Genomic DNA, 25,266 nt, shown 5'->3' with positions numbered 1-25,266 from the left:
ACTATTCTACTTTATGGATGGGCATTATCCTCCCCTTGCTTTTTGAAATTAGGTGTAAACTATTTTGACTAGATTTCTGTATCCTAAATCCTTTCTGGAATTATATTTTACAATTCCTTGGCACATGCCCCATCCTCCAGACGCGCTCAGCCCGCCTCTGCCCCCACCCTCTCTGCTTCTGTTTCCGGCTCTCCCTGCAGCTCTGCTCCCTTCATATCAGACATTTTCCTTCACGCCATCACCATCTTTATCTAATCAAATCTGGCTGCTTCTTGAACATTCATTTCAGAAGCTTCTTCCACAAAATCTTTGCTCACCAACTTTGTTTCTGTCACTGTGATTTCTGTTTCCCTTTTTAAAAAATTTTTATTGAATCACCATGAGATAGTTACAAATTTTCATGTTTGGGTTACAATCATACAATGATCAAACACCCATCCCTTCCACCAGCACACATTCCCTACCACCAATATCCCCAGTGTATCCCACCTTTCCCACCTTCCTCCTGCCTGCATGGCAGACATTATTCCCCATACTCTACTTTTGGGCGTCATGGTTTGCAATACAGACACTGAGAGGTTATCATGTTTGGTCCTTTTAATCCCTTAAAGCTCATTGGTGCTTTTAACATGTTTTCTAGGCCCAGGAAGAGAGCTCAAAGGATGAGTGTGCATGATTTGCATGCTGGGCACAGATTCAGTCCTTGGCCCTGCATAGACCCCTGAACACTGCTGGGAGTGACACTTCAAGCACCACACCTGCCCATAGCCCACTTACCTCCGAATTGTGGGGCAAATATGGCTCAGTAGCAAAGTGCATGCTTTGCATGCAGGTGACTTGAGTTCAATCCTCAGCATCACAAAAACAAACAAACAAACAAACAAAAAAACCAATGTCTTCTAATCTGATCTGAGGGTGCTCAATTGATGTGCAAGTAGAAAACCATGCCCCCCACATTTTATAGACCCACTACCTGCATGAAAATTACCTCTGCGATCTTCCACTTCTATGGCTCAGAATAAGATCAATACTGCCTACCTGACATGATGCCTGGGTGGATTCCAGGCAAGAATGCGTGGAAAGGCTGGACGTGGACATCCTGGTGCAGGCTGGTGCTCTCAGTGATGGTGGGAGCAACTCTAGGGGGCGGATTGGTATTTGTCCTGCTCCTTCCCACCTCATTCCCTCAATATCCTCCCCACTTTACTCCTTCTGGACCACTCTCAATCAACAACGGCAGAAAACAACTCTGGTCTATCCTTAGAGGAACGCAAAGGAACAAGTGAGGTAGCAAATGCCAAACTGCTTTGAGTCAGCCCTTTAATTCAAAGGCCTGGGGGGCATCGGAGTGGCCCAACTTCAGCCCAGACTTGGGGGCAAACCAAATCCAGAACCAGGAGGGAACGTTGGAAAAATGCCTTGCAGGGGCTGACCACTGAGGGCCTGGCTTCCCTCTGCCTCCCTGCCTCCTGCCTCCCCTGCTGCTTGGGCCTCGGCCCCTTGGCCAGCTCTGCAGGTGTGGCTCTAGCACAATGACAAATACAAAGACAACGTGGGGGAGAGTCAGGGAGGGAGATTTGCCAGCACAAGAGAGCTTTGGGAAGCGAGCCAGCCCCATGGTAGAGGCTCAGCAGAAGGGCGGGCTCAGGGTGACCGCCAGGAAGCAACAAAGCGGCAACATAAACAGGAAGCCAGACCGCGGGTGACAGGATGGAGCCCTGTGAGAGCCAGGAAGAGCCCGGTGTGTGGGGGGCAGGATGCCGGGAGAGCTGGCACCCAGGGCAGGAAGGGATGCTTCTCCGTGCAGGGACCGGCGCAGGCAGACGGGCTCGGACGGTGCCCAACGCAGCCAGCTCGCGCTTGGCGTTTACTTACAAAGAGCACGGGCGAGCTGCCCCTTTTGTAACCCCCTTTCTTCCACTTGTGACGAGCTAGCGTTTCTACTTCCTTCTTAATCTCTCATACCACCGCCTCGAAATTAAGGGATACAGTATCTCATCACCTCGAACCAGCCCTTCACTTCCCTCTGCTGAGCCCGCGGATCTGGGGGGCACCAGCGCGCACCTTCTTCTTTAGAAAGCTGCGCGTGGGGGTGGGGGGCCTCTGAGCAGATGATTGACCTCCAATGAGAACAGGATCTGCATCTAAAATAATTTGAGAAGATTGCAGATTGATTCCTGGCGCTGAGCACCCGGCAGCCTGAACTCCATTCTTTCCCCCGGAGTTCCATCTCTGATCTCCTGTCAGTCTCCAAATTGATAGAACAGCCTGAAGCCATTGAGCAGAATTATGTCGGCAATCACCTTTCTAATTCTTGCATATAGGTGCCAATACGTCAAGAGGACCCAGGCTAGAGGACAACAGGGGGTTTTATTTAGCAACCTCGACAGGCAAACACTTGAATACCAAAGAGCTTGTAAGCTTTATAGCAGCAGGGAAAAAAAAAAGAAAAAAGAAAGAAAGCCCTGGCATGCATGTGTTCCTCTCACTTCACTGGCCCTGCACGGTGGAAAAAAAAAAAAGGAGATTGCTAACAAAAAAGGTTATTCAGTGGTTCTCCGAATAAACCCAAAGGTAACAAGTATAGACGGAGCAGATGTCAGGAGACTGAGCGCTATTTTGGAAAAGTGCCGAGATATTTAGAAATAGTGCTTTCTTATTAACCCAAGCATAATACCGAAGTCCTTTAAAATAGAACGTCCCAGATGCCACCTGCAACTCACATGGCACGGGGATGAATGCCAGTATGTCCACTGATACTGGAACTGCTCTTAAGCAACAGCTTCAACTGATTGTTCCGGCACAAACAAATAAGAAACTAATTTATGTATTCCTGCAGCTGCACCCCAGCCCAGGCGGGCAGGAGTCGACCAATTCACAGTTGACTAGTGCTGCCTCATTCTTTGCAGATTTTGGCATTTAACTGTAATTAAGATTTATTGTTCACTAGCTTGCAGGTCAGGGCAAGCATGACAATACGGGCAACTTTTCTGTTTACTAGTGAAATGTCTGGTAGGAGGAAGCCTCAAACCTTCCAAGCGGAACTTGACAGAAATAAATAGCACCTCTTCACTCCAGGACCAGAGCATTACCGATTTTAATCAGACACGAGGGTTCTCTTTAAGGGAGGGCAGGGAAAAATCGGAAGGAGCTAGTGAACTGTGCTGTTGCTTTTGCACCAGAAGGGGATGGGCCGCAAGCCAAATCAATTATTGCTGATCTTCTGGATTTGGGCAAGGGTGTCTGTTTGGTGTGGGAGGGAATGAGACCTTGAGGCTGACGACAAAGCTTCTGCAGATACAGGGACCTGCTGGTCTTTGCGGCCCCTCCTTGCAAGACAGAGGGGGAATCATCTCTCTTCTCCCTCTCTCTCTCTCTGCTCTCTCAAGGATGCCCTTGGACCAGATCAGATGGCCTGAGGGGGAGGGAGGCAGGGTTCAGCAGTCAGCAGCCGCTCACCTGCTCCTACAGTCTGTCTGAAGAGGTCCTGACAGAGTGACCCACGCAGAGTGGGTGTGACTGAGCAGCCCACAAGCAGACAGAAGGCACTCCCACCCCCACTGTTTTACTAAAAGGCAGAAGTTCTGCCGCATAATGTCCTTTCATTTTCTAGCACCTATGATTTATTAACTATTGTTTGTTTTTTCTTGGAGTATGTTGGTTAGTGCCTAGAACATAAAGAAATGGCGCTCTGGCCCAGAGACCAGGGTGCTAAGCTCCTTCTGTTTGTTATGCTTCCTGACGGAGGAAAGTGGACTAAGAAAAATCAAATTTTTCCCGTTCATCAGTAGTGCTGTTGATGGACTAGAATGTTGTAGGCTATTGGAGAGATTTCTGTATGTCTCATACTGTCCCGTAAAACATTTCGGTTGTGGCTTAGGTAAGTTTCTACTGCCCTTTAGGAATCAGAATGACGGTAAGGGAGTGAGAAAATAATGTGATTCCTTGCATGTCTGAGCTACCATTTCAAGGGGGTTGAAGAGGCTGCTTCTTAGTAACCCAATGATTCCTGCTTGCCTTCCTTCATGAGTTGCCCGTCTCCTGTTCTTTATAAGAGAAAGAACCTAATGGTTCTAAGAAATAAAAAGAGGCTATTGTTTTGACATTTAGAGAAAGGCATAAACGCAATAGTTTTTCCCAAAGGTAAAAAAGAGAAAATGGGTGTGAAATTAATTTTAATGGTGGATATAGACAAACTCTAAGAAAGGATTTAAAAGAAAATACACCACCAATATTACCGATTGAAGGTGCCTTATAGTCCCAGATAGTAGATTTCTAGTCTTGTGAGATTCAGTTCAGTTAAAATGATGCTAAATCACACAATTGTGGATGAGTGAACTCTACTATTTAGATTCAGTCTAAATTTTAACCTTGAGTCTAATATTTAATTAGTATCATTTGTATTTATGTTTTCTTCTGGGCCACATCTCAGGGTGTTCAGGGACTACTCCTGGCTCTGTGCTCAGGAATTACTCCTGGTGGTTCTCCCAAGACCATATGGGATGCCAGGGATTGAATCCAGGGTGGCCATGTGTAAGCTAAGTGCCCTACTCACTGTGCTATCTCTCCAGCACCTTGATTAGTTGCATTTTTAATGATTTGAAGAAAACAGTTCTTTTGTTCTTATACCATCACTATCATTCATTCAATTTTCTGATTCTGCCAGGTAGACCCAGCTTTCTTGTAATGCAAGGACACTCGAAATAGGCCTAGCAGGGGTCCAGTACATCTCAGATGGAGCAAACTCAACCCTCAACTCAAGTCTAGTTTACGATGCCTGGGAGCTCTGATGCTCGGTGATGTGCAAGCTGATCTCCAGGGAATGCAAACATCACTTCGCGTGTCACTGAGACAAGCAAAGCACATTTATAACCAGAGACCTCGGCCATCAGCAGTGCAGGCGGGCACAGAAAAGGACGCACAGGACACCACAGCTGGGGAGCGGACAGAATCTCACTGAGCTCTCTTTGGTACAGAATGGGAGGATGATTCAGGAGCAGCAGGGCAGGACCCTGCTCAGAACAGGTGGAAGGGGCTGGAGCAAGAGTATAGCATGTAGGGCATTTGCCTTGTATGTGGCCGACTCGGTTCGATTCCCAGCATCCCATATGTTCCTCTGAGCACTGCCAGAAGTGATTCCTGAGTATAGAGCCAGGACAAAGCCCTGAGCATCACTGGGTGTGACCCAAAAAAAAGAGGAAAAAAAAAAAGAAGAGGTGGGAGCTGGAGAAGATCACTGGGCTCTCAGCGGGTCTCTGTGAGAGAAGTAGAAACTCAGGAGCTGTTAGAGTGACTACAGGAACTGTGTGGTGTGCCTGGAGTTCCATGCTCAGGGACAGCTGCACAGGAATGAAAGACATCTCAAGAAGGGAATATGGTGCTTCTTCCTGGTAGGTAGAGTCAGCGGGAATAATACCAGGGAATTGTCAATTAAGAAATGGATAAATATGTTGATATTAGGCTGGATAGATTGTACAGTGGGTAGGGTGCTTGCCTTACATGTGCCTGCCCTAGGTTCAACCCCTAGAATACCATATGGTCCCCTGAGTCCCACTGTCACATGAGAAGCAAATGCCTTCTCTCCAATACCATCTCTTTAGCACCAATTTTTTTTCCATAATTTTATTTATTTATTTATTTTCCTTCTTATATTTATTTATTGAATCACTGTGGGAAAAGTTACAAAGACTTCAGGTTTAAATCTCGGTCATACAAACATGATTGCCACTCAAAGCCTCTCTTGCAAAACACAGTACCCAAAAGAAGAGAGAGAGAACAAGGGGGAATACCCTGCCACAGAGGCAGGATGGGACCGGGGGGGGGGAATGAGGGTGGGGGGGATGCTGGGACCCATGGGGATGGATGACGGGCACTGGTGGAGGTATGGGGACTTGATCATTGTATAACTGAAACCCAAGCACAAAATTTGTAAGCCTATAACTGTACCTCATGGTTTTTCACTAATAAAAAAAAAGAAAAAAAAATAAAATAAAATACATAAAAAAAATAAATAAATTTCGGTCATAGAATGATCAAACACCTTTCCATTCACCAGTACTCATTTTTCACCACCAAGAACCCCAATATACACCCCTCCCACCCCTCCCAATGCCTGTGAGGCAGATGATTTCTACTTAACTCTTCTCTACATTGATTACTTTCATTATTTTGACAAAAGATGCACCATTATTATCCAGAATTTCCCCCACCCCAACAATCAGAACTGCTGAAAAGGCATTGTGAAATACTCTGTTTTCTATAGCTGATTATGAGAATCATATAATGTCATGCAGAGACAGATAATTACAAGATTGGTTTCTGTACGTCTGGTGTCATGGCTGTGCCAGAGAGCTGCTTGTGGGGGGCAACTCGTGACCTTGGTAGAGCGTGAGGGACAAGCTGGTACCGCCCCCCTTCCCATGAAACTGCAGTTGCCCCATCATCGCAGGCTCATGCCTGGCTTTCCAATAAGCTCTAAGGCGGCAGCCACCTTGCTGCTGGGTGGGGGGTGCAGGGAGAGAAAGCAGAAGGGAGCAACACCCTTTCCCTCCCGGGGAGGCATGGATCCGGAGTTTAACACATGGTCCATTCACTTTTCTGTCACAAGCTGCCGGGCTCTGGATTAAGTCCTTTCGCCTCTGGAGCCATGTCCGTGCCAGAGAGCTGCTCGTGGGGTGACCTTGGTAGGGCGTGACGGACAAGCCGGTACTGCCCCCCTTCCCATGAGACTGCAGTTGCTCTATCACTGCTGGCTCATACCTGGCTTTCCAATAAGCTCTAAGGCAGCAGCTACCTTGTATCTGGTCCGGATATATTTCTGCCAAAAGCCGCTGGGTTTCGAGATTTGTTTCTGAGTCTCTGGGATCATGGCTGTTAATCAGCTTGATCAGGAGCCAGAGAGGCCATTTGTAGGTGGCAACTCTGTGTCTTGTTGGGATGGGGAGGAAAGAGCCGGTTCCACCCCCATCTAGTGAGGCCCCGCTTTAGCACCAAATTTTGATTTTTTTTCTTTTTGGGTCACACCTGGCGATGCTCAGGGGTTATTCCTGGCTCTGCACTCAGGAATTACTCCTGGTGGTGTTCGTGGGACCATATGGGATGCCGGGGATCGAACCCACGTTGTCTGTGTGCAAGGCAAACACCCTACCAGCTGTGCTATTGCTTCGGCCCCAGACTTTGATATTTTTAAAGGACTTTTTTAGTGAAATAACAGTGGTTTAAGTTTCAGGTGTGTGTCATTATAAACCAATATTTGTATATGTTATATTCAGTTATATTCAGTTCATTACAGAAATTCAATTCTATCAAAATTGATTTGGGAAGGCACCCCCAAAAGTGTACTCCTGGCTCTCTTCACAGTCCCAGCAGTGTTTGAAGAGCCATATTGTACCAGGATTGAACCTCAACTTCCTACATACAGAGCCTGTGCTCATCTACTGGACTCTCTTTCTCACCTCAAAATTGATTTTTCAGTTTGTTCCTTTCCTTCCTAGTTGTTCTATTGTAACGGCTGTAGGCTGCACCCTTGCCTGATTCTGAGTCTGGGTACTGAGTGGTGCTGGCAGGGTGTGGCTCATTTGGTTGCAGTACCCACACATGCTCAGCTTCCAGAGTCCCTGAGGATTACTCTCCTGTTAATTTTAGTACTTGAGCCTGTGCTCATGGGGTCCACTAGTTAGTTGAGCTGCTCAGCTACATTCCAGTGGCTAAATTTGTGGGGGTAGTTGTGGTGCTCACCCCCAGGCTCACCAGGGCTTGCCTTTCCCACCCCAATATCTTTAGTTGAGAAGCTTATTGGGGGTTGCACCCCTTGTCATGCCCCCAACCCCTGCCACACACACCTGAACTGTGATATGGCCACAATTTTAGATTGTTGTCTTCAGTTGTCTCATACATAAAACACAATATAAATTGCTCTTGGGGGTATGGTGCTGCCAGCAGGTCAACCTGTACCTGTGGGGTGAGTGCATCAGCAGCCTGATGGTGCCTTCCGACTTCCAGATACCCCAAAATTGCTGTTGTGCCTTTGGCCAGAGCCCAACAACTTGGGACCAAGTTTACCAACAAATTAAACGGCCAAAAATTAGGTATGTGGGAGACACACCCACAAACCACCTCTGGCTCAGCTATATAAGCTCAAAGCCTCCGCCCCTCTCAGAAAGCCCAGCAAGCTACTGAGTATATCCCATCCGTATGGCAGCTACCCGTGATATATTCGATATGCCAAAAACAGTAACAACAACATGCTCTTCATGTTCCTGGAGTGAACAGATGCCATTGGACTACACTAGCACATGACAGGGACGAATGGTGACATTACTGGCACCTGCTTGAGCAATCAATGAGCAACGGGATGACAGTGATACAGTGAAATTATTCTTAGATCTAGCAATCACAGACAGCTGAACTCCTGGCTTGAATAGCAGAGTTGCCAGGATCACATTCAACACTTGGCAGTGTTAGGGGTTGACCTCTTGACCTATGTTTACAAGGTAAGCATATAAAAGATCTATTTCTTTGCAACTGCTCCCCCACCCATGTTGCTCCAGAATTGTCAATTTTATAGTATAAATTGGGTATTTGGATGTTTTTGTACTATTTATCTGCTTACTGACTATATTGACCATTCTTTTATATGTCTACTAGAAATTTATATATTTTTTCTTTTAAAAAGTTTTGGGTCATATCTAGTAGAGGTTAAGGGTGACTCCCAGCTCTGTGCCTAGAGGTTGGTCCTGATGTTACTCAAGGGAACGTGCAGTCTTAGGGATCAAATTCAGGTGTCTCATACATAAAACATGCTCTCTGGCCCATCGAACTGTTTCTCTAGGTCCAGGAATTTATATTTCATTTGCAAACATCCCCTTGACCATTTTTGAAGGGCATTAGAGATAGTGGGGTTTTCCCCTTACAAATTGTAGAACCATTTCATAGGATGTGAGCCCAAGGTCTGTTATTTGTGGCGATTAATTCACCATGAAAATAGGCCTAATAGTATGATCTAAGGTACCGTGTGCTATAGGAGACTTTTCTGCCTGACTTGCAGGGGAACCTTGGACTCTGTGAACAAGGTGGGTAGAAGATTCATGCCTTAACTCCAGCTTGGTTCTCCTTAAACTTGGAAATCCAACATAATTCACCATCTGAGGATTAGTTTTCTTTTGAAAAAACCCGTCCTGATCAAGGATACCATGAGAAATAGTATCCTTATAATATGGCTTTGACCTGGTATCATAATACTCCTGAATTTTTGGCCCTAAAAACATATTAGCTTGATATTATTATTGTCGTTGGGCCAATAAATAATTGTTTGGCGGGACTGCCTTAACAGTGCTCAGGGACCTGGTGTTGACTTCCTGTGATTCTTGGGCTGGTGAGTCAAAGCTCCAGCCACAAAATACAGAACTGCTTGGGCCCTGTGGTTCTAGAGACCATGGTCTACACTCATGACCCCAACCACTACCCCCCTCTGCCACCAGCACTTGCAGTGATCAGAGTCCACAATGTTATGTGGGAGGCATGAGGTGCCAGGGGTTGAATGTGAGTCCCCTAAACACCCCCCTGATTCCTCTCCCTGTCCCTGATTCTGGTGAATTAAAATGCTCCTGCTTTCTGCCTTGTGCAGAAGCGTTGGAGAGTTGGGGTGCAGTGATCAGGGAGTGGGAATTAGCAAGTCCAGAGCAGAATAACCCAGATGTAGGAAGGCAGGGAAGAGAATAAAGCTTGGCCTCACCTGTATCAGCATCCTTGCTCCACTTGTCTCTGTTTTTTACCCACTTCTGACTTCATTGTGTTCTCTGCCTTGGTAGGTTGGTCTTCACGGAGCAGAAAACATCTTGTACTTTCAGCCTCTGGAGAGAGGCAGATTCAATTTTCCTTAAATTCCCTCTCGGAGAAAGCATTCTCTTGAGGAGGAGTGGCATTGTCAGATAAAATGGAGCTTGCCCAGTTACATTGAATTCCAGAGAAATGGCTCAGCGTGTTTTTGACAGATGAGTCTCCTTAAAGGTACGCAGGATGTACATATGTTTCACAGTTATTGATCGATTATAAATGGACATTCTGTATTTTAGTTGTCAAGGCTTTGGGATCCTAGTCAGGAGCCCGAGTCTAGACTAATTAACCCAAAGCCAGATAATGCGGCTCTATATGCTCCCACACCAATTAGCCACAGCCAATAGGCCAGATGAGATTTCCACGGCTACCCTCTGGCCCAGGTGAGAGTGGAATGGACGGGACAGATGTCCCTTTTGGTATTAACCACTGCTGTCCCACTTAGTCTAATTATTACCCAGCGCAAAGTGTTCCTCCTGACTCCAAGACCCTACGGCTCTGACCAACTTATCATACATAACCCTCCTCCCCAGCTCCGAGCTGGGATTCATTGTCACCATGCCTCTCCCTCTCCACCTGCAGCTGTATGTGCGGAAACAGGCCCTCTCCTGTGCATTCAGACATTTCACTTTGGGTCCAGCACAAGTGGTGCTTGGACACACCTGGTGAGATAAGTGCAGTTCAAAGTCCCTGAAATTGGACACATCATATCCTTCCAGGCTAGTCCCCCATACACAGTTTTCACAGAACACTCAGCACCTTTCTTCGGGAGACTGTTTCTCAGATCCAGAAAAATGTTCATGAAGACACACATATTTTGGTTCTCTCCACTACCTCATCACTGCAGCCTTCACAGACTTGCTTTTCCCTTCAGAGTCTTTCCTGTAGGCTTCTGGGTCACCAGTGAATCACACTGATATACAGAGATTCATTTGTGGGTGTCATAGCTGGTACGTGAAGGTGACCCTCCCAGCAAGGGTGACGATCCATAGGAGGCAAAGGCAGTAGACAGGGAAATAGGTCAGGACTGGGAGATGAGCTCCTCCAGAGAACTTGAAGCCTAGCACTCTGCATTGTCTCGTTAGCAGATGGTCCCCAAGGACAATGCCCTTTCCCTCCTTACCACCTGCCCATGCACAGGCTCCCTTGCCTCCTACCTAAAGAGTACTTCCAAACACTCAATGTTTGGCATACTGAGATTTCTCAATTTTATTATTATTATTATTATTATTATTATTATTATTATTATTATTTGGGCTGGAGCAATAGCACAGCGGGTAGGGCATTTGCCTTGCATGTGGCCAACCCGGCAACCCGAGTTCGATTCCTCCGCCTTCAATTCCTCCACCCCTCTCGGAGAGCCTAGCAAGCTACCCATGACATATTCGATATGCCAAACACAGTAACAACAAGTCTCACAATGTTACTGGGCTCACTCGAGCAAATGCATGAATACCGGGAGGACAGTGACAGTGGTTATTATTATTATTTAATTTTTTAATTTTTTTGCTTTTTTTGGGTCACACACAGCGATGCACAGGAATTACTCCTGGCTCATGACTCCTGGCAGTGCTCGGGGGACCATATGGGATGCTGGGAATTAAACCCGGCTGCATGCAAGGAAAAATGCCCTACTTGCTGTGCTATCACTCCAGTCCCTGATTTCCCAATTTTAATAACCCCACAGTAGACCGATTTGTAGATGAAAACAGAGACTTGGGGAAATGAGAAGCCTTCATGAGCTGCAGCCAGAGAGAGACAAAATGGGTTTTGAAGCCAGGTCGCTGAGCTGTTCCATGTAGGCCTGCAGCCCTGCTGGACTGCCACTTACTCCCTGCCAGTGGAATGTCCAGTTGCATGGGGCAGCATGTATGTGGGTGGAGCAGGAGGAAAGGAATGACAGGGAAGAGTCCCCTGCGGGGTGCAGGGCTGAGTACCTTCTGACGTGGTCATTGAGCAGCCTTTTCTTGGCTTCTTTCCATTTTCATTGTGCCAGTCTCTATCAGCCCATGGTTTTCCATCTTCACTTCTTCCATTGTTTTTCCTCCTTTGGAGGTGGGGGTGGTGGGGGTGGTGGCACACTTACATGGTGCTGAGGAGACCTGAAGGCCCCTTCTGGCAATTTTTGGCTAACTGGGCTAACGGTTAAATGTGAGGACTTCTGATGTCCTTGAGTCGAGTTGTGATGTTGGGGATCTCCTGGGCCTCTCTGGTGGTGTTGGAGCCTCTAGGGCCATACCTGTATGGTGCTTAGGGATATCTAGGGCTGCGCCCAGCAATGCTTGCCGGGGAATGGATTAGATCAGAGTTGACTACAACCAAGGTAGATACCTTTTTTTTTTAATTTAAATTGATTTTTATAAAGTTGTTCACAATAGTTCATTACAGATAATATTCAAACACCAATCCCTCTACCGTGCATCTTCCCACCACCCTAAGAGGAAAGTATGTGAAGATTGTTGCATTTCATCCTGGAGCCATTTAAGCCCTTGTATAAGAGAGAATAAACATATATGTTTAAACCAAACAAATGTGTGCTACTTTTGGACTAGAGTATAAGAGGTTGCATGACCACAAATGCAGCCATGTGCTCCAGAATGTTCTATGTTGTTCTCTTCCGGGAGCTTTATTTAATAGTCTATGGATCTTGGCTGTTGATGAGATTATATGGTGCTGGAGGCAGTTTGTGTATGTGACTGCCAAGGAACTGGAAAACTGGGGAGCTGGGGAGAGGAGGCCCAGTCCCGTTCCAAGTGAGCTTGGAGATCTCAGTCATGGGTCCCGTATACCTGAGTTTTTCTGTAGGTTCCTGTGTAGGTGAAGCTCGTCTGAGCATGTGGAGAGTGGCTTTGAGCATGGCTATGCGGTTGAGTTCTGGAGATTTTCAGCTGCGGGGGTTCTGCTGGGGCGGGGAAGGAAATTCAGCCCACCCCTCTCCGAGTTGCCCAAGTGAAGTCAGTCTGGCGTGGGGTCAGGAGGTTCTGTCAAGGTAGATATCTTAACCCCAGTTCTGTCTCTCCTGCTTCTCTGCTCCTTGGTTTTCCATTCATTGCTCTGTTGGTTAGCTCTCTTGTCCCCCCATCTAGCGGGGCATTATTACTCTTGCAAACAAAACATGTCCGTCATGCCCTGGAAGATGGTCTGTCAGGCGAGATTTCCTGCAGACTGCTGTGCTCATGGTGGCTCAGGATTCTTGTAAGCTTCAGTCACAGAGGGTGGCAGTTCCTGCAGAAGAGGGGCCTTGTCCTCTACCTGACCTCTGTCTTATTATCCCTTGTGGTCCATCTTGGAATCTGCCCTCGTTGGTTCTCAGGGCCTTGTCTTGTCAACGTCAGGACACTGGGGCAAGGGAGAAAACTGTCACTTGGAGCTAGCAGGGCCACACAGACATTGAGAATTGCCTGTCTTTCCTGCTTCTGTCCTTGCTGACTGTTTGGCTGGTCCATGGGCAGGCACTCCCCCAGGAAGCCCCAAACGCCTAGACTTGCAATGTTCCTGAGCTCCAGTGCAGTGGGTGGAGTCAGCAAATCAACCAGGGTAGAGGGAGCAAGCCTTCCTTTCCAGTGCCTTTACAGAACCTTCTAGAATGACAGGATTCAACTCCCCAGCTGAAGGTGAGGATGCGTTTCAGAAGCCTCACTTCAGACAACACCAGCAACAGCTTCTCTGGATCAAAACTGCAGTCTGCTTCTGGCCTGGAATTCTGTCTGTCTGTTTGTCTGTCTCTCTCTCTCTCTTTCTCTGTTCTCTCCTCTCTCTGTTCTCTTTCTTCTCTCTTCCTCCCTCTGTCTCTCTCTCTTTCCCTCCCTCCCTCCCTCCCTCCCTCCCTCCCTCCCTCCCTCCCTCCCTCCCTCCACCTCTCCCTCCCTCCCTCCCCCCCCTTGGTCATTCTCTTCCCGGGGTTTAAAAAGGGGCAGGGATTGGGAAGCAAATCCAAACCCTGATTTTAAAGTGGGGAGCAGCCTTTCACATGAAGAAAGAAAAGAACGTGCATTAATAGCTTGGAAAACAATGGTAATATTTAATTAACCTTTTGAAATGGCTGATCTGCAAATCTGCACGTGTCAGCTCATCTTCAGAACAGAGGGACTGTGTGTGCCGATGCCAAAATCAACATGCTGGGTCCGTGCATTTCTTCCATGGGGATTTCACAGGCGGTGGTGGTGGGGGTGGGGTGGTGGGAGGGGCAAGGGGAGAGGAGCCTGAGGAAGATTCATGCCTGGCCCCTCTGCTGCGTCCCCTCCTCCCCAAATAAGTCCTGTTACTTTAAAAATTCATGCGATCCAGCTGCCCTCATCAGGGCTGGACGTAGCCTGTTGTGCTACACATCTGAGGACCCCAAGTTGAAGCTTGGCTCTGTTCCCTGTCATTGTAGCAGACAGGCCTCAGGCCTCCTGGGGGATTGGGGGTCAGTTCTGATGACAGCAAAAATCAGCTCGATGCACTTGGAGCTCTCCCAACCCCAGTGCATGTCCACAGGACAAAGGGAATTAAACTCATCTGCAAGTGTCAACTCTCTGGCTGCTTTGGAGATTTTTTTTCTTTTAATTTTTTTCTTTGTAAGTGCTCTCTTAGTTTGAGAATTCATGTAGTCCAGGAGCACTGGAGTTGGCTCATTAAAATAGCACCTGGTTAAAGTAAATCAATGTTGATGGAATTGTTTAAAGCATTTCTCCCTTGTGGAGCTGGTGTGACATGTTGGCCAACTTGTTACTCCTATCCCAGGCTAAGTGGAACCCCTCCTTCTCTGTACCTGCTGTAGTAAGCAAGTCTCACAGTGTAATCAGAAGTCCAGTTGACGGATGATGATGAATAAATTTTATTTCCTTTCATCAAACAAAGTAGTAGAAAATAATTAGGGAAGGTAATAATTTGCTCTTTGCGTTTTGAAGGAGTGTGACTGCAAAAAAGTGAATATGATACAATTAATTTGTATTTTTAAATTGTACCTACATATCAGTCAAGCAATGAGCATTTTAAACTTAGAAAAAATGCTGTCACTTGTCAAAAGTCTCTTGCTGCTTTTATGTGTTTTGAATCATCAAGGGTGAAAAGGTAGGGGCTTTTAAGAAAGGTGGCAAGGCCATCAAGTTTTACATAAGAAAGATTCAAGTCTTGAGAAGACCCAAGCAAGATGAGAAGACATAAAGTTGATCAGATAAAGCAATTATTTGACTTCTAAGTCCCCCCCCTCTCTTTCTTTCTCCCCCTTTTCTTTCCTGATTGGAAAAACATAACTTAATTAGGTAAAACAACTGCAAAATGTTCTTATCTCTGTCATTCTAATAAGATAGAGATGTAGAGGGTCAAGAAATTAAGTTAGAACATGTGGGATCTCTGAAATGGCCAGCGTGGTGCCTTTCCAGAAGAAAATAAATAGGTTCATCAGTCAAGGTCTCCTCTCCCTAGAACCAGAGTGATTCAGCAAGGACAAGAACATCAATGACCAAAGTGACATGGAAGTGTTAGAAAACATTGAATCCCCTACTGGAACTTGATTGAAGTTCTTTTTGTTCCCCAGACATGGAAAGAAATAGAATGTATGGTTTCCTGGAAGTATAAGAAAAGTTCATGGTTTGGTTTTGAGCTTTCGCTTAGAGATCAATAAGTATTAATATTTAGACTTACATGAACTCAGTAGGTGAGGGGTTAGAGAGAGGAGGTGGAGGTTTGCTGTAGTTCATAGAGAAAACTACAGGATTGAACATGCTTTGCATCTCCCTTAGACATTATGATGTCACCTTCTGTAGTTGATTTGAGGGAAGGTTCTCCTGAGGTTATTGAGAGGATTGTTAGCCTTAGACTACAGGAAGTGCACCTGAGACTTATCATAAACACACTCTTTAATCTGCCATCTCTTCCATTGGTTTATTTTCAACTAAACCCATTTTATTGTCAGAATAACTGGTTGCTTTTGTTTGATGTCATTATCTCTTACCCTATCACTAACACAAAAACTCAGTCTTGAAAATGCCTTATTTCCTTCAATCTGCTTAACAGAACTAAGAAACATCTAGCTGTGTTAGTCCTACAAAAGAAGTTAGGAAGCCAAGACACAGACAGGTTAAGTAACTTGCTCAAGGTCACATGAAACATACTGATTCCAAGGAATAATTGATGAATTGGGTTGAAGAGAAAGGTATTATATATGTGTGTATAGATGTATTTGTTGGTTTGCATTTGAAGGATGAATACTCTGTTTTCCCTGTCTTCATTGTGTTGGTAATTGACCTTAGCTACTCAACTTGACTTTCACAGAGTATAATAGCTTGGAGAAGTTTCTCTGTCAGGCTCTTGTGAAGTTAATTCTAACTCTTTCATCCACTCCAGGAGGCATGGGTCTTTTTTTGTATGTGTGACAGCAGAAATAGGACAGATCTTAGATTGTTGGGAACGCATATTCATCCTGAACACACTCAGGGACAAAAGTCAGTCAGACTGAGAAATGAGAAGGGATTTTACACACATGCCTGATTTTTCTTTTCCTGATCTTCACTCTCTACTCCCTTCTTCCTCGTATTTCTTGGAAAAGAAAACCTCAGCCTCAAGAAGTAATTAGAAAAAAGACAGAATGGAAAACCAAAGCTGTTGATTTGTAGAAAAATGAGAATGGCTTCGTACTAGACTCCCACCCATGTGGTGCAATGCTCCCACACTAGACTGGAGGTGTGAGTGTGTGAAGTAACATCAGGACCCTTGAGAACGCTGAATTGAGGAAGAGTCTAAACACAGGGCTGGGTGAAATACTCAATTTCCAGTTGAGTACATTTAAACTGTCCAAAATTTGTACAGTATGGCAAACAATAGCTTTCTTTCTTTCTTTCTTTCTTTCTTTTTTTTTTTTTTTTGCTTTTTGGGTCACACCCGGCGATGCTCAGAGGTTACTCCTGGCTCATGCACTCAGGAATCGCTCCTGGCGGTGCTCGGGGGACCATATGGGATGCTGGGAATCGAACCTGTGTCGGCCATGTTGGCTGCATGCAAGGCAAACGCCCTACCCGCTGTGCTATTGCTCCAGCCCGAACAATAGCTTTCTTAAAGAAATAGCAGATGAATATATAGATATTAAGGGGTCCTGCTATCCAAAGTACTTTATTTATTGAGCCATAATATAGTGGCTTAACATAGCTCTCAAGAGGTGTATTTTTTCGGGGGGTAGGGGGAGAAGGGCCAGGAAATATAACTTATGTGTGTAGCACGTACAATGAGTCATGACTCTGGCACCATGTACGTCCTCCCACCCAACACTGCTGGGTCTAGCCCTGGTAGTCCCTAAACACTGCCGCAAGCAGCCCCTGTTAAAAAAGGGACATTTATTTGGGACCAGGGAGTAGCCTCTGAACCAAGGATTCCCTCTGACATTAAAATCCATGACACTGACAAAGGCAGTGTGAGTAACAATGTCATTGTTGACTATGGATGGTGCAAATTTCCACAGAGCCGAGGGATTTCTTTGATGTCCCTTGTATTCATGCCTGTCTAATTCCCTGAGCTGCTAAACTATCACATTTAGTGATTAGCTCTCTCGAAAATCTAAGTTGACTCCCAGGAGGTGGGGGAAGAAAACTGAACGTGCATATATAGAGGGAGGCTGTATAGTGTGTGTGTGTGTGTGTGTGTGTGTGTGTGTGTGTGTGTGTGTGCATGCGCACGCATGTGAGCATTTGTGCATGTGAGTGGCGAGAAGCTGAGGGTCTGAGCAGTTTTCTGAGATTTCCCCAGAATACGGAAGGCTTGTGATACATATGGGAGAACTGACAAGTATACCAGAAGGTGAGGAAATGGCTGGAAGCAACACTAATGCCACTCCATCTGGAAAGAGGGGTACTGTTTAGTACGTCTGGAAAGCATTATTTCTGCAAATAGCTCAACCTCTATCAACTTTCAGGCAGGGATCCCGATCTGCTGCCAAAATGAGATCTCCCTGACGACTATGTGGTGGGAGAGGCTGAGCAAATGAACTAATAGCAGAAAGCAGGAAATCTGCAGAGATGGCAGCCGCCAGGGTACCACACAGCAAGCACCTGCCTCTCTCCAAAAAGACAGCCGGGGTTTTGCATCACATTAGGCCAGGGCTGTGCTCAGGGAGGGTGGAACCTGGTGGGATTTTGGGCTCAGCAACCATCTCCAGCAATTTCTCGCAATTTTTGGGCTCAGGAAAGCCCCAATATAGTTAGCCAAATGGTTTTCCTGCATTGATTTTTATACCCGGGGGTATTTTGAAGGAAATTAAATCCATGTGTTTCTGATTCAGTTGCCATTAGCACATGAAAATGCTGTTTTGTGAGAGTTATGGTATGCCGTGGGTGCCTTCGCACCGCGCTGCTAAATGCCATAAAGACGTCTAGCCAGACACCGAGGTGCGAGGAGCCGGGTGCATTCTGCTGTACGCCATTTCCCTGCCTATCCAGAAGGCAACATGTTTTTGTCATTTGCATCCTTTCTGAATGTAGCACAACACGTTTTCTCATGCCTGTTAATCATCTATCATTTCCAATTTGAATGAAGCCATATTAACGGGGATGATGAGAAATTACCCTGAACCACTAATAGTAGGGCAGGATTCATATTAAAAAATCAGCTACCCAGCTGCCTGGTACTGGTTTCTAGGTCAGAATGGAGGCCAGCTGAAAGGCAGCCCCAGGAGGGCCCACACAGGCTCTGCTCTAGAACCCTTAAAACAGTCATCAAGTGCAGGTCGTGAGAGAGAAAGAGGAAGAGTTCTGGCCTACGCTTGGGGAATGGGACTCCTGGGACTCCACCACTTTCCAAGGCTGAGCTCCTCCTTGACCTCAGCTGGCCACACGCCGCAGCTGCTGGCTTAGGGCCTATCTAGGCCACATGTTCCGGGAGTACAGACTATTTGTCCCTCCTTATGCATTGTATGTGAAATTCTTACTGTGTGTAAAATGTGTGCTTCTCAGGCTCTGTGCTAGAGGCTTTATTTGCCAAACTCCTGTCATCTTTTTTTAAAAATTATTTTTGTTCTTTTTGGGTCACACCCAGTGCCGCACAGGGATTACTCCTGGCTCTGCACTTAGGAATTACTCCTGGTGGTGCTTAGGGGACCATATGAGATGCTGGGAATCGAACCCGGGTTGGCTTCGTGCAAGGCAAATGCCCTACCTGCTGTGCTCTCACTCCAGTCCCAATCTCATGTTATCTTCATAAGAATATTTTCAAGTAGGCATTGATATCCCCATTTTATTTATTTCTTCTAGAGGCTTTCAGTGGTGGTTCTCTGGGAATCTTGCAGTGCTAAGGATTGAACATAAATACAAAACATGCACTCCACCCCATTGAGTTGTCTCTCCAGCCTGATATACCCCAATTTATGGGTGAAATGCCCTACAGATCAAATAATACTCTCCGGGTCATGGATGAATTTAAAACTGGAGCAGTAGGTCTCATCTCTGATCTCAAAATGCATATTATTTTTCTACTTCTTTATACTTTCTCACCATTTAACGTGGGCAGTGCTAAAAAGATACGTAGAAGGTATAATCTTTACTATTTGGAATTATAGAGGGGAGAGCGCCTAACCCAGTCTGAGGACTTCAGGGAGATGGTACTGTGCTGGGTTTGGAAGGATGAGTAGGAACTGATTTTCTGGGAAGGAGGACAAAATTGTGGGCTGGGGATGGCGGAGAGAGTGGTGTGTGCGAAGTATCCAGGATGAAAGGAATGTAGATATTTCAGCCACAAAAAATACTTTACTTCTTGTAGCAAAATCGGCTAATATTGATGATGGGGCCGGCCATGTTTAGATCACATTTCTATCCTGATTGTACATTTCCTTCTCAGAAAGAGAAGCCCTCGTTATTGTTTGTTCTAGTCTCAATGGTCCATCTATTGGGCTATGCCAGTCGTCATCTCTGGGAGCAGATGACATCTCAAATCATGAGGCTGAGAGTAACTTTGGTCAACGGTGACTAAACTCTCAGTTCAGAATATTTCCCTGAATTTTCCTCCATCCGCATTATCATCAAAAACTCTTTTGCTCTTCACTTGCAACGGAGAAAGACCTGTGAAGGCACAGCTGGTGGCAATTTTGCTTTGAATTTGGAGGTTGTGGAGCAAACGGGAAATTTCATGCTATGGCCATGGTGGAGGCCAAGCGAGCTTTAGTAACTTACACGGTGTGTCTGCAACCTGCTTCCCATGAAATTGCCTATCAGTGCCGACAACCTGCAAAGTTGCAGCTGAGCCGCTTCTCTAGAAGGTTCTCTGGATTTCACAGCCAGGTTCATTTCAGCACTTAATGAAAATGCGTTCTCCTATGCCTTGGACTGTTCTGACCTGCTCTGTGTCCTATCCCCACAGTCAGTTTGCTTCCTAAAGCAATATAACAGGCAGTCCACTACGAGTTTTCTTTTGCCCTCACAGGGCTTTTGGGAGGTCACTTGACTCCTGCAAGGGATGTGCAGTGCTCCCGATTTGAAGAAATTACTGACCTGTGTCTAGAATTTAATTTGTGACTCGAGTGCCTTTGGTGACATGTCTGTGTTTCTAACAATGTCAAAACTAATCCTCTTGGTGCTGGTGTCAGCCAATTGAGAGCTTCTAGTGCTCTATTTAACTCTGGGGACCTGCTTCTAGCTCAGAATTACTGGCCCTCAACACCAAATAAACTTCATCACTGTCAACCAAGGAGGGGAGACTACATCGTTTCTAAGGACAAGCCTATCTCTGATTTTGTATTGCTGTACTTGTTATCCCAGGAGCTGAGAATCACATTTACTTGCGTTCAAAGATAATCTCACTCTCTCAGTATCATTTTATTTTATTTTTGTTTAGTTTTGGGGCCACACTTCAATGTGCTCAGAGCATATTCCTGGCTCTGAGCTCAGGGATCACTGCTGGTGGAACTGGGAATCATATGTAGTACTGGGGATCAAACCTTTTTGGCCAGGTGCAAGGCAAGCTGCCCTACCTACTCTGCTATTGCTCTGCCCCTATTTTTCTCATTTCAAATATTGCCTTCTCCTGGCTCTGTGCTGGTGGGAGTAGTAACACCTGGTGGTTTTGGGGGGGACCATGCGGTACCAAGGATGGAGCCCAGCCCTCTCACATGCAGAGCATGCACTCACCCATCTCTTTGGCCCCTCTCCTGCTATCATTTAGTACCATTTTAAAGACAATTACAAGTTTCCAACACTCACCCCCAATATCTCTCTTGGCTCCATTCAAACAAGCCTCAATTTATTTGGTCTTTTCTCAGAGGAATTTCTCCACACGTGTCATCATCAATGTAGTCATGAATTTTTCTCCAAGGTCTTCACATCGCACTTGCATTGTGCTTTTAAACAAAAAGCTGAAATAGCCTCAGCTGCCTTGGTGGCAGCATGGCCCAGGACTGCACCCGGGTTGTGTGACTGGCTAGGGGTAGACTCTGGGTCTCGTTTTCCAGAGCTCACTTGTCTGAAGCCTAACCCAGGGCAGGGAGACTGCAGTCCCATCTCTTCTCCAGTTGGAAATTTTTTTTTGAGTCTAGGCAGTATTCAATGTGTTATAAACATGGTGGCCAACAATGAGTGTCCTGGACTCAGTCCCCTCTTGGCTTGTGCAGAGAGAGGAGAGTCAGGTGGTGTGGAGACACAGTTGGCAAGCATTACTATTCCCTCTATTTGGGAATGAAGGACCATAAATGGTGGCTGCCTTCCAAACTGCCAATAAATAAGTAAATATAGGGAGTGTTGACATTGGTCTCTTTGCCAACACCAGGCTGATTCTATCCTCATCTTAGAGGGAGATGAAATGGAGAAAGGCTATTGAAAAGGCTGTGGAAATGACCTCAGTTCTGTTTGGAATCTCTCCTTTTGGAAACCTTTCAATCACTTTCTGGCCCTTCTTGGAGAGTGAAATGACTCTGTCAAATAAGAGACTGAGTTGAGTTATTCATCATAATTATCAGCAATTGGGTGAAATGGAGTCACTTCTAAGGATGAACCGTTGTTAACAGATACTTGGGCTACAGTTTTAGTAACTGCTGAGGCACAGAAAAGGTGTTCGGTGTATATTGATTTGGAGCGGCTGGGAGTGGCCAGACAGGTGAGAAGTGTTGGCAGGCACATTACACACTCAGTTATGGGATCAATTTCCTCTTGGCCCACGGTCTCTCAAGAATTTTTAACCTCTGTCTCCTGAGTTGGAGAATTTTGTGCACTGACTTGAGTTTAAAGTCAGGGGGAAAAAATGGTGGCCTGTTTTAAGAAAGAAAGGCTTCTTCCAGGAGAAACATCTTGTTTCTTTTTGCATGTCTGGTATGTAACATTGTGCCTGTCACAGCAGAGCCACTTAATAAATATTTGTGGAATGAATGAATTAATTTGGAGACGCGTTGCTTCCTCTCCGCTATCATCTACGATCACAGGCTGTTCCTGCATTCTGAATCATGTCACAGACACACTCTATGGTGTCCTAAATTTAAGATCAGGCTCTTTCAGATGCTTCCCTTGGATACACTCCTGTCTGGTTTCTTTGTCGTAGGGAGCCTCACCACATCACGCCCGACTCCCCATGAAGCCAGTTCTAGCCCAGGCTCTGTTCACTCCTCCCGTTTGACAGAAGTGGCTGCAACCTGGCAAACTTCCCCCTTCCCTTAAACACTTTTCACTGCTTTCCAATCCTTTTTTTCCCTTTTCCTTGAAAAACTTGAAGACTCTCCAAACAATTCACAAAATCCGAGAAGCTAAAGAAAGAGAAGGCAAGGGGCTGATGGAGGAGTGAATAGCCTGGTAACTTCTTTTTGAAAACCCAGTGGGGTTTTCTCCCGTGAGGGCTGTTCTCCTGGGCCAACTGACTATGCTTAAAGGGCCATGCACTTGAGTTTTCCTCTATCACGCAAAGGAATTAACAATCTGAGTCAAAATTTTCCAGGGGCTGGAGAGATAGTAGAGCGGGTAAGTTACTTACTTACCTGCAGGTGAACAGCCTTGATTCAATCCCCAGCACCCACTAGCACCAACTAGCACAGAGCCAGGAGGAAACCCTGAGCATCACCAAGTATGGTCGGAATAAACAAACACAAATACAAAAGCAGAATCTTCCATTGTTGTGTTTGGTAATGTCTTTCCTTCAAATTGTAACTATTATGTGCCTATTTAGGTGTAATGTGAGGCTATGTTCACGTGTCAGGCACACTGGGTACTAATTGGGTGAGTGAACTCAGTTTGGAGATGAATCCTCAGGTAATGAGGCAGATTCTGTCTCCTCTCTCTGGGTTCTCTGGTTCCAAAGACTGGATTGTTGGTGTGGAAGGTGCATAGTTCCGCAGGCAGCGGATGGTCTCCCACAATGGACACTTAGATGCTTTTGCACGTTTCTAAGCACACAGGAAAGATGCTTGTATTTCTAAAGAGATATAATCCTTTGTGATTGTTTCTCTCTCTCTCTCTCTCTCTCTCTCTCTCTCTCTCTCTCTCTCGGGTTAATATACTTTCACTATTTATATTTTTAATTCTGTGACAGTATCCAGAGGCTTCATGGCAAAAGAAGAGAGTTGTAAAAAAAAATGGAATAAATAAATACATTTAAAAATTTAAAAAATCTGAGCTCGTGATGTCTGACTTCTTCTATTCATGTCATTGCTACTCTTGTTGCTTTTTGGTTTTTGTTTTGCTTCTTGACTGTTGTTGTTTGCCACCAAAGCTGTCATTTATCGTGAGAACAAGAGCAGCCATGTGTTGATTTTTCTGGATTCTTTTTGGATACTCTCCCAGTGCTAATGAAGGCCCTTCCAAAGTGCTAAAGAGCTGGTGCCAAAATCAGTTATGCTGGAAACAATAGAGGAGAGCGGTGTGCAGACAGCTTAGATATCCCACTCGGTGGATACGCACTCACAGACGTTTGAATGAATCCGTGTGTGAACACCCCCCCTCCCCGTGTAAGTGCAAACACATCTGCATGTGTGCAAATGGAGGGTGGGTGCATTGGAGCTGTCGGAGACATTGGGGGCTGTGTTTTTATGAAAGGACTTTTTTTTTTTAAATCTGCTTGCAGACAATTTTCATTGCTCAAAGGAGGAGCAGAATTTCCAATTGCTGCAGCCCTAATGTAGTTGGTTGGAAGCATTGAGAAATGCCCATTCTTCAACTTAAAATTTTAGATGCGAATATAAATATTGTTCAAGATTTTACTTTTGTCTGTTTTCTTAAACGAGGAGGGTTTTCCTTTGAGAAGCACCTGAAAAGTGCTGGATTTAGGCTTAGCTGTTGTACTATTTATTTTTGTTTTTAATTACTTTTTGTAGGAGAGAGAGAATGAGAGGGAATGTGCCTGCCACAGAGGCAGGGGGTGGGAAGGGGTGGGGTTGATGGGAGGGACACAGGGAACATTGGTGGTGGAGAATGGGCACTGCTGGAGGGGTGGTTACTCAAACATTGTTTGACTGGAACGTAATCATGAAGATTTGTAAGTCTGCAATGGTATCTCACGATGATTCATTAAAATAAAAAAATTACTTTTTGAATTTCTGTGTCCAGCCTGGGGTGCTGAGGGGCCACACGTGGCTCAGCTCAGGAGCCAATCCTGGCTGTGGGACCATATGCAGAGTCAGAATTTGAACCAGTGGCTGCAAACCAAGCAAGTACTTTAAACTTTGTATTACCTCTATGGCCTTTGGTGTTGTGCTTTTGAGCGCCAAGTTTGGGAGAAGGGCGGAGAGATAACACAGGGGTTAAGGCTCTTGGCTTCTAAGTGGCCTACCAGGGTTTTTCACGCCCTGCACTGTGTCGGGTCCCCTGAGACCTGCCAGGAGTGGTCCCTGAGCACAGAGCCAGGAATAAGTCCTGAGCACCTATGCGAGAAACCCACCCCCTTTCCAGGTAATTAGCTATCTCAAAAGTACCTAAAGATCAATGTCAACAACTTATTATTTTATTATTATTCTATTATTTTTGTGGGGTGAAGGGTGAGGGTTTTGGAATGAGGGCTCTCCTGCTTTACCTTCAATAGATTTCTCTTTGCCTTTCTCCCATTGTGTAATTATTCTCTCTTCAATTTGTTTACACAGCTCGGAGATGGGGACCGAGTTCTCTGGCGACCACGCAACGGAGTGCAATCACCCTAAAGAGAAGCATTTAGAAGCTATAAAACCTAAATGCCCTGCCATGCATCATTACATCGCGCAGTTATTCAAATTTAGTAAATTAAATTAAATAATCTCAAATAACTCGATTTCAAGGCTTTAAAAATTCATCTCTATGGTGCCCAGTAGTCAATTTCCCTTATTATTATTGTTCATCAAGTAGGATTTATGTTTTTTATGAATCAAAACCCTCTCCAGGCTAGCTAGCGGCTCCCACCTCGCTGGGCTGAGTCGGTAGCGTGGTGCGCCATCTACCGGGAGATTGGGGCACAGCAGCAGCAGCGAGATCTCCGGGCGCCCGGCGAGCGGCTCTGGAAAGCAAGAGACCACACGCACATGTCACT

Source organism: Sorex fumeus, unplaced genomic scaffold, assembly GCF_029834395.1.
Source record: "Sorex fumeus unplaced genomic scaffold, SorFum_2.1 ptg000002l, whole genome shotgun sequence".
NCBI classification, from domain to species: Eukaryota; Metazoa; Chordata; class Mammalia; order Eulipotyphla; family Soricidae; genus Sorex; species Sorex fumeus.
The sequence above is the reverse complement of the archived record's forward strand: the minus strand, read 5'-3'. Positions refer to the sequence as shown.